The 10,297-nt window shown below is 30.4% G+C and overlaps 1 pseudogene; it reads right to left on the bottom strand.

The window, feature by feature from the left end:
- Positions 1-1,057: 1,057 nt before the first annotated feature.
- Positions 1,058-1,176, bottom strand: LOC111730982 (annotated as a pseudogene).
- Between the last annotated feature and the right edge of the window lie 9,121 nt (positions 1,177-10,297).

Raw genomic sequence — 10,297 nt, 5'->3', positions numbered from 1 at the left:
AATATTCTACTAAGTCTTGCCTGCTCTAATTAAGTCATATATGTTTCTTCTTTTTCTTCATCCCACGAATTTGATGGTATAATTTTTTGTTCTTTATTTAGTAAATAAGCAGTTATTTTTTCACAATATTCCAAAAGACCACTTTTCAGAATGCAGTTCATATTTCTGAAAATATTCAGGATAAAATAAACATGCAATAATAATTTTTAGTTCTTATTTTAAACAAAAATTTTGATTTGAGATTAAGATTTTTGTTACTGTTTCATTTTTTCTTTTCTTTTTTGTTTTATTTAGTTGTACTTTAAAAGGTTTTTGTAATCACCATAATGTATCCTAAGTATAACACATTAAGAAATAATCTTATATTAAGGCAAGAGACATATTAAAATTTATATAGATGAATCACTTCTTCAAGATTGATATTCAAATGAGTAATTAGGAAGCTATCCCTTGCTTGAAGCTTGTTATAATAAAAGGTACATACTCTTTCATCTTGTAGTTTATTTTAAATTAAATATGTCTTATCACAGTATATGGCATTCTAGAGCTGTCTTCTAGGATATTTTATATGACAGATGGTCATATTTTATTAAATAATGATGATAAATATATCTACATATATTTGCTACTAGATATTCATCATAACTAAAATTCTGAATATATTTGTTGCCTTAAGAGTTCTTTGCTTATCCATTTACATTTTTCCTTGATGCTCATTTTAATTTTTTATTTTTCAGTAATATTGTTCTGACAGAACCATTAATTTTCCAGACACATACTCTGAATTCTCTGTTCTTTCATTTCAGAAGCTGTAACCCGCATTGTTTGCACCATAAACCTAGTTATATTTACTGATATATTGCTTTTTTATTGATTGAGATATATATTTTTAGCATAGTTGTGAGAAATTTGTTTTCACCAATTAAATATTCTAAACTGACAATTTGTTTTCTTAATATTAAATTTATATATCTTCCTATATTAATACGCATTACGGTCATAAAATAATAGTGCAGAAAACCATTATTAAGTGAACTTTAACCATTTTTTTTTTTAACGCCTACAGCACCTGGTATTCCTAAGTGGTCTCCCATCCAAATACTAACCAAGCCCAACCCTGCTCAGCTTCCGAGATCAGACGAGATGGGGCCCATTGAGGGTGGCATGGCCATAGACTTAAGCAAATTTTAAATTCAATAAATTTTAAGTTGCATTAAACAACTACAAATAAACAATTCTTAAAAAACTTACATGTGAAAGAAATTTTTCTGAGCTTGACCAAGATTATTTGACAACATAACAGTTCTACAACTTGCCAAAAATCAGGAGAATAAATATAAAAATATCAATCAATTTTTAAAGTGAAGATTTAATATAATAAATGTATACAATAAGATGTATATTAGATAGAACAGAATATATTATCCTAATAAATAACATTGTAAAAAGGAATCATCAATTTTTAAAAATCTTCAGTGATTACATAAGTTTATGCATTAAATATATGCAAATTCTACAAATATGCCATAGAACTTCTGAATACAAATTCTATTTAGCATGCAAATTGTTCTTGCACATATATTCTTTTCCATATGGTCCAATGACACACTATATTTAAATAGTATAATTAGTTAACAAATGAATAATTTACATATATATCTGCATATATACCATTTTGAAATAATAGTAAATGTCTGTTAAGTTGTTATCTGTAAGTATCTGCAGTCAATAAGAGAATTTACTATGTATGTACAGGGTTAAAATGATATAAAAGTCTAGAGCAAATATGTAATATTAAAATCACTGGTAGAAAACATATCTAAGGAGGATATGTGTAGTACGAGAATAATAAAATAAGTCTGGATAATATCAATATTTTAAGAAAAATATTAAAGATAAATAGAATAATAGAAATAATAGAAACTAAAATAACTAAAGATATGGTTAGAATCAGCATATTACTGAATTCTAAATGTAAGAGTATATTAAGGAGATAAGAGACTTCTATTTAAAAATAGAAATCTGATGGTCTAAAAATTCCCCATCTGTCTATTTTCTACTGAAGTAACAAACAGAGGTGGGTATAAAATTTAAGAACAAAACAACCAGAGATTGAGGCCATAGGGAAAATTAAATAAACAAAAACATAAAGAACTCTGAAGCAAAAAAATATAGGGCCAGCCAACAAAATTTTACAGAATTTCTAATAATCTTCTGTTGGGAGATAATTGTTTTCAATGTATAACTTCTAAAGTGGCAACTTCTGTTATTAATATTGATTTAGTTTATTTTTCCATGTTATACTATATTATGGTTATCAAATCATACTGCTGATTGGATATCTCTAACTCAGTGGTATAAGGAATGACCACCCAGAGGGAAATGGCAAGCAAATGAGTACTGCATTATAAAAAATAATAAAATTTTCAGAAAGATACAGGAATAAAAATAATCCTGGAACTAATTAATTTTATATAGTTTTTTAAAAAAATAATTTATAAAAAAAAAACAGAGTAAATGATATTTCTGGTTTTTAAATACTGAATTTCTTTTTATGTAAAAATACCAGGATGTGAAATCACTGAGATGTATTTTGAGTTAGATGAACCTCAATTATAAGAAATCAAAGAAAACTTTTCTTAATTCAACAGATATGAAACTGTCATTCAAAAGAAATAACCACCAGCAGAAATTAATTTAAAAAAATAATTGCAATGGTAGAGAATAGATGTCAAAGATGATTCTTAAAATAATACTTGCATAAATATACCAATAAATTAATTAATAAATAAATCATATATCCATGTAATTCAGATCACTCTTAGAGTTTTGGTTTTTAAAATAGTAATCACTAAGATACACAGTAGTCAGACTGATAGACTCTTCCTATGGAGAATTCTGACTTAATCTAAATCCTAAAACATTATAAAATCCTGAACCAAAAATTCAACATAAAGGTAATCTTTCTATGTAGTGCATTATATGTTGCATAGGAATTACACAGTTGATATCACAAATCCTTGCAAAGTATTCCCACATAATTTGACACTCTTGACTTCTCTTTCTTGAAACTTTAGCATCAACTCCACAGTTTTAATGTCTCCGAGTATTTGTAGTACTAAGATGTTGCTCTCTTAGATTCCTCCTTCATGTTCCTTTTTATGAATATCCTTTTTATGGTTTTGTAAGAAAAGGCAACCTGCCTACCTACAATGAATTCTAGGATTTTCTGGTACTTACTTTTTGATCAAGTATGGAAAAGCTTGAGTTGAGATTCTAGATTGTCTTCCAGTCACTTTATATAATATTTTTGCTACACTTGTTTGTATCACAGGTGTTCTCTATCTGTTCTGCAGACTTACAAATGTCTTTGCCAAGCCACTCTCCTGGCAAATTATTCAACAAATGGTTAAGAAAATAATAGGACTTCTGGTTACTGCTTCAGCATGTAAAAAGCTTGGAAGTCAACATTCTGTCCTAACAAGTAAAACCTTGAGCAAACTAAAAACTCATCTACAGTCATACATCATTTAATGAGAGGGATATATTCTGATAAATGTGTCATTAGGCAATTTTGTCATTGTGTAAACATTATAGAGTGCACTTACACACACCTAGATGGTACAGTCTACCCTACACCTAGACTATATGGTATAGCCTATTGCTCCTAGGCTGCAAACCCCTGCAGCATGTTACTGTACTAAAAACTATAGGCAATTGTAACACAATAGTAAATGTTTGCATATCTAAACATATCTAAATGTAAAAAAGATACAGTAGAAAGACAGTATGAAAGATAACAAAATGGTATATCTATACAGGGCACTTACAATGAATGGAGCTTGTAGGACTGAAAGTTACTCTGGGTTAGTTGGTGAGTGAGTGGTGAGTGAATGTGAAGGCCTAGGACATTCCTGTACACTACTGTAGACTTTATAAATGCTGTCCCACAAGCCCTATTCCTGCTTCCTTCTGACAGAGTCAGAAACAAAACATTGAAACTGTCAATGATGCACCATGCATAGGGATGTGGACTAGACTGATTAGAAATATCGAGGAAAAACAGACTGAGTAAGGCATAAATCACATAAAAGTGACTGTCAGAAGGAAATAAAAATGTCCTGAGAATCAGAAGGAATAAGAAATCTAGATGGAGAGATAAACAAACATAGGGGACTGTCATAGTAATGTGGTTTTGGCTACTGAACGTTGGAATAGTGGTCAGATTAAGGAATTTTGTAATATTCACTAAAACAGCAAGGGTATTGAACATGGAGAAGGTGTAGAATGGAAGACTCAATATTTTGACCTTGCAAATGTGATTTTGGTTCCTTTAACTTTATCTAGCTCTGACATTAAATTGGTGGAAGAAATAAAACTTATTTGTTTTACATCATTATGACCTGAAAATATTTCAAAGTACAGAAACAGACTAGCTCCATACTACCACAGAAAGCTTTTACTAAAGTTGTAGTGGCACTTAATATTTGTTAAGGTAGCTCCTGTGGACTTGTGTAGTTGTACAGGATCTTATTTCCTCAACAAAGAAATTTCAGCAATGTATGAAGACCATGAAGCTAGATCTAGGGGTCTGTAGCACCCTCTGAATATGTAGCACTAGCGAGGGGACAGGCTCCTCTGTGCTGAAACAAATCAGTGGCTGGTTGATTGGGATGTGATCTGTGCACTCAGAATTGAGGTGCCGTGAGTGACAGGAGATCTATTGCCAAGCCCCATAGATATTACTTCCATGAGGGAAAAAAAAAAAAATCCTCTTGAACCACATATCCTTCTATTTCTTAACAGGAACTTCAGCTCCAATGTAATCTTATGGGACCACCATTGAATATGCAGTCTATTGTTGTCCAAAACATCATTATTCAACATATGACTGTATTTCTCTTAAATTTATTAGAGAAGTGAGGTCACAAGACAAACCACTGTCCCCCAAACTGAAGAAACTAACAGATAAAAACATGGGATCACATCTTCCAGGAGTGGAAATCCACAAGAACTGGTGCCAGAAATGCAAATTAAAACAACAGTGAGATACCATTACACACTTATTAGAATGGTTGAAATCCAGAACACCAAAAATTCTAAATGCAGTCAAGGATGTGGAGCAAAAGGAACTCTTATTCATTACCTCAAAGATAAATACATCCGAACATTTGTTCATAATTGTAGTAAAACAGATTTTGTTCATAATTATTGACAATATAAGAAAGGTCTCATCACCATTCCAATTTCTTCAGAGATTTTTAATTCATTTTCCGTTTGCCACAAGAATACTCATCTGTGGCACTTGCGGCTGCAGCATTTACCCCAAAATTTCTTGCAGATAACAGTCCTAATCTTACCCCCAATATTTTCTATAAATATCTTGTATTTATTATTATTTTCGCATCACTCTAGTATATCAATAGTCTTTGGAAACAAATGACATCATTCTATTTACATCATTCTGTTTTTAGTAGCTTTATTTCCATTTACAAAATACAGTAATTCTAGATCGCTGAAAATGTCAAATCCTAGAAAATGAAGCATCCCTATGTGTAATGAGACTAGGCCAATTGTGTTTGCTAACTGACATTTATTGAAGTTAGTAATCTATCCTCTGACATGGGCGTCCCCAACTCCCAGTCAGTGGACCGGTACCAGTGCATGGCCTGTTAGGAACCCAGCGGAGGTGAGAGGCGGTGCTTCATCTGTATTTGCAGCCGCTCCCCAATGCTAGCATCACTGCCTCAGCTCCACCTCAGACCATCAGGCATTAGATTCTCATAAGAGCACAGGTCCCTGGTGCCAAAAAGTTTGGAGACCGCTACTCTAACAGATACTGGGAAACAGAGGTATCCTTGATGATTATATTTCAAAGGAATGGCCCTCAGGTGTTTGAGAAATATAATTCTGATTTGTAAGAGATATATACTCACAATGGTAAGGCCTTTTAGTAAATGCTATAAGAAAGGATGGTCAGAGACCTATCATCAGAAGTTGGCTAAAACAAACAATAAATTTTCCTGGCAGTGTTGAGTGTTCTCAGGCAAACAGTTTAATGTGAGTCTTGAATTCATCCTAGAAGCACAGCCTTATGCTGGGAGAAGCCAGTCGAATTTAATCAAATCTCTCAGTACAGAAGTTTGGGAGGAGTTGTTATGTGCCAACTGTTATGCAGTTTCACTTACGGGAATTCAAAATGATACCAACATTTTGAAAGAGAGTTTGACAGTTTCTTACGAAAACCGAACACATTTTTACCATAAGATCCAGCAATCAATATTTGAACTTTAAGCTACCAAAAAAGCCAATATTCAATTATCATGCTCTTCTGCTTAGACTATGTTCAACCAGCATATCCCTACTTTACAATAATAAATAATAATTTCAGATTTATCCTTTTAATTCAATCAGTCAATGGTGATGTCATCATCCAGCAACATTTTATTCTATTTAAATTTTTAGCATCTTTTAATACAAAGAATGTTGAGACCACCTCTAAGTACCTTAACTAAAAAGACAATCTATTCTTATTATAATAAAAGAAAACAATGCTCACAAGTCAATTTCACTAAGTAAATTGCTGACATTATAGGACTTGATAAGTAAGGATCTCAGTTAATGGCAGACATTCAAAATTCTAAGTATTTTGACATCAAATATAGAAATGCAGATACTCAGATGAGACTGTTGTTGGTTGTTTGGCACTGAGAAACAGATTATTAGAGTTTATTTTAGATTTGCTGAAATTTAAAATCTTGAAGAAATTGGTTGATTTAGTAATTGATTATAAATCATACAAAATAACAACAAAAAAAGGATTTTAAAAATCCAAACAGATAATTTCCAGAGAAATAATGGAAAAAATTTATCAAAAATTTACTTTAAAAATGGCATCAGGCCCAGATTATTTCATGGGTGACTTCTACTATATATTTAAGATATAGTTTATGTCATACTAGTAGCAATAACTACACTAACATGGAGAATAGGGATACAAATTTTGCTTATATGTTCTATTTAAAAAGCAAGTAAATTTTGTTATCAAATCCAACAAAAATAGTTCAACAATGAAAAAAATAGATCAGGCTTACCTGTAAATACTAATTCAAAAATCTCAAATAAAATTAAGAAAACATACATCTGATCTTTGAAATAGTATTTCAAGATCAAATAGGTTTCTTGCTTGGAATAAAATATAGTTCTATATTAGAAAACCTAGCAATACAAATTTCACATTAAGCTATTAAAAGGAAAAAATGATTATTTGCTTATATTCTGAAGTTATATTTGTTAAAATTCAACATCCAGTTTTTATTTATACAGAATTCATAATAAAATTACAATTATAGACTATGTCCTTACATTCAAATATACATATGTATGAAACAAAATATAATAGAGAATGCCGTTTTCACACCAGATTTTTAACATTGTTTGAATTTATCTATTGACATAAATAGACTAGAGAAAATAGTAATTGGTTGTGGTAGGCAAAATAATAGTCCCACAAAAATGTCCATCTCCTAATCCTTGGAACACATGACTGTTATGTTACATCATAAGGATAATTACAGTTAAAAATAGAAATAAAGTTGCTATTCCACTGGAATATCTGGATGAGACCATTGCAATCAAAGGATCCTTTAAATATGAAAGCTGGAGAAAGAAGATTCAGTGTTAGAATGATGCAACATGAGAAACACTTCAGAGGCTATTGCTGGCTTTGAGAATGGAAGAGTACAATGAGCCAAAAAAAAGTTTAAATGTTTTGTTATTCAAAGACAGTATTTACTGAAGGTAGAGTTGTATAATTGGAATATCTAAGATAACATTGGAAACATTACAAAAATGAAAACTTTAACTAATGAGACTAGAGAGAATTAGTTTATAAAAATCAATTGTTTTTATGTTAAAAAAGAGACTAAAGATTGCAATTAAAAAAACAAACATAATAAATGCATAAAAATTAATTTTTAAACATGAACGTTTCTGTGAAAACCATAAAGAACGATATATTCTTAACAAAGCCTTGAAGAAATGAAAATACAAATAAATACAAATACTCAGATAAAAATTCAATTTAAGAATATAAGTACTATATTAATCTCTATATAATCCTGATTCCAAAAAAAAAAAAAAATACAAAGCTATTTTTGCAAACAATCAAGCTGGGTTAAAAATATATATGTAAGATTTAACAAGTAATTCTCAAAAAAGAATAAGGGAACACTAGCTTTTTCAGATGTTAGAAATCCACCATAGTTCACACAGTATGGAGCTGTTGACATAATAGGGGAGAGAAATCAATGCTACAAAATGAAAAACTCAAGAATAGACTCAGATATTGGAAGTAATATGCAATAAGTCTTTATAATTACACATAATTTGACATAATAGTTAAGAATATAAAGGATCTTCTTTTAATAATCTTATCTTAAAATCAATTTTATTAAGCCTCAACTTAATATGAGTACTAAAGGGATATCCTGATTTTAAAAATTTATGACAGCTTGTTTTATATAAAAAAAATTATTTTAAAAATGATTTCACAGTTCTAATGCAAAAATTAAATATTAATTGGAAAATATTTCTCTAAGGATGCATTAAACCAGAAACTTGTCTTGTGTGGAAACATGGAATTTTTTCATAACTGTCATTTTCTAGATTAGAATTCAATGATAGCTAGGTAAAATTTTCAAGTCTTGTCAACAATAATTAACATTTTAATTGGATAGTGACAGACTTTTAGGGGATAAAGTTCCACATCAAAAAACTAATGAGCCCAGGACTTTTCAGGCTTTCCTCCATTATGAATTATTATCATTTGCATAATTTGAAAGCAACTATAAAGATAACCCTGTAAGTACTTTCATCAGTTGTAAAACTCTTGTTCTGTGGTCCTTTGCTGTTTTTTAAGATGTTAAAAAAATTTTGTATACTCTAATAAATAGTCATCGGGATTGCTCCAAATGTTTCTCATTTTATTTTTATTGACATGCTCATATATAATATGCCTCTTCCACTGACATATACAATAATGTCCTTCTGTATACAACCAAGAAGATACATTTAAATAAGGGCAGTTAGATTGCAGAGGGATTACATTTAATAGGAGTATAACAGTTATTAGCAAATTATACAGTAAAACTTATTCTTTCTGTAAGAACTACATTTAAACTCTGCAATATAATTTCCATCAGAAAAACATGATGATCTTAATGAGTCAAATCTAAAAGCCTTATGCTCTCCTCAGGTGGGCAGGTTAATCTTCTAAGCAATTAATTAATTATAAATATAAAAAAACTTTTATTGCTACATATTTTTAAAAGGAATATTTAATGATTACTTTGTCTTTTAGACATGATTTTACTGAAAATGTAACTATATTATAGCCAATTTGGGAAGGGGGTCTTGCTTCTGGATTATTTTTAAAACATTAGTTAATTCATAAATAAGAAATATAAATGTATCAGGAGACAGGTATTTTCAGTCTTCTATCATTTTTGTAGTTCTGTATATTGGGTCTTATATATTTTCTTAGGTAATATCTGAACATGAGACCATATATTTCACAGAGTGGTAAATAATTTTATTTCCAAAGCAATTTTCCCTAAAATACATTATAAAATTGAAAGAAGAAAGATTAAAGACAAAAATGCTTTATCAACAACAAATTAGAAGGCACATAGGTACCTACCCAGTCTATAGGTATATAGGAAATTTTGGAATGAATGTTAGCATGTTTTGTTTATACTCTCATCAGCAAAGTATTACTTTGAGTGTTACTTTATATTAATTTGAGTCTTTGAGCATGACTTTACCATCCAAACTAAGCGTTTCAGATGACCATCATGTGGCCATCATTAAGTTATGAATCACATCATTAAGTTATGAAATATATACATATAATGTTCTTTACCTCAATACTTGAATGAATATAAATATTACTGTAAACCTTATGAAGCCCCCCAGAGGACAAACTCACCATCTATTTTAAGTGAGGGTAATGGTGAAAGAAGAAACTCTGAAAAGACTGAAAGAATTAAAACAAACAACAAAAACAGTGTATATGGCAGTTCCTTGCAGAAAACAGTATCAGGGACTAATTAATGAATATCCTCATCCTAAGATAGGCAACCTCTACTTACTGTGTTACTGTGACACTTACTGTGTACTTACTGTGTCACTCATTCTTCTCTTTCTACCTGAGAATGTTTTCTTACGGTTGGTATATTTATGTTTTACCACTGCATACTGGGTGTGTGTAGGTCAGATAGCTTGTCTTTTTCATGCG

The sequence above is a fragment of the Pteropus vampyrus genome, unplaced genomic scaffold (genome assembly GCF_000151845.1).
Source record: "Pteropus vampyrus isolate Shadow unplaced genomic scaffold, Pvam_2.0 Scaffold10, whole genome shotgun sequence".
Lineage (NCBI taxonomy): Eukaryota > Metazoa > Chordata > Mammalia > Chiroptera > Pteropodidae > Pteropus > Pteropus vampyrus.
Note: the sequence above shows the minus strand (reverse complement) of the source record. Positions and strands in the feature narration are given on the sequence as shown.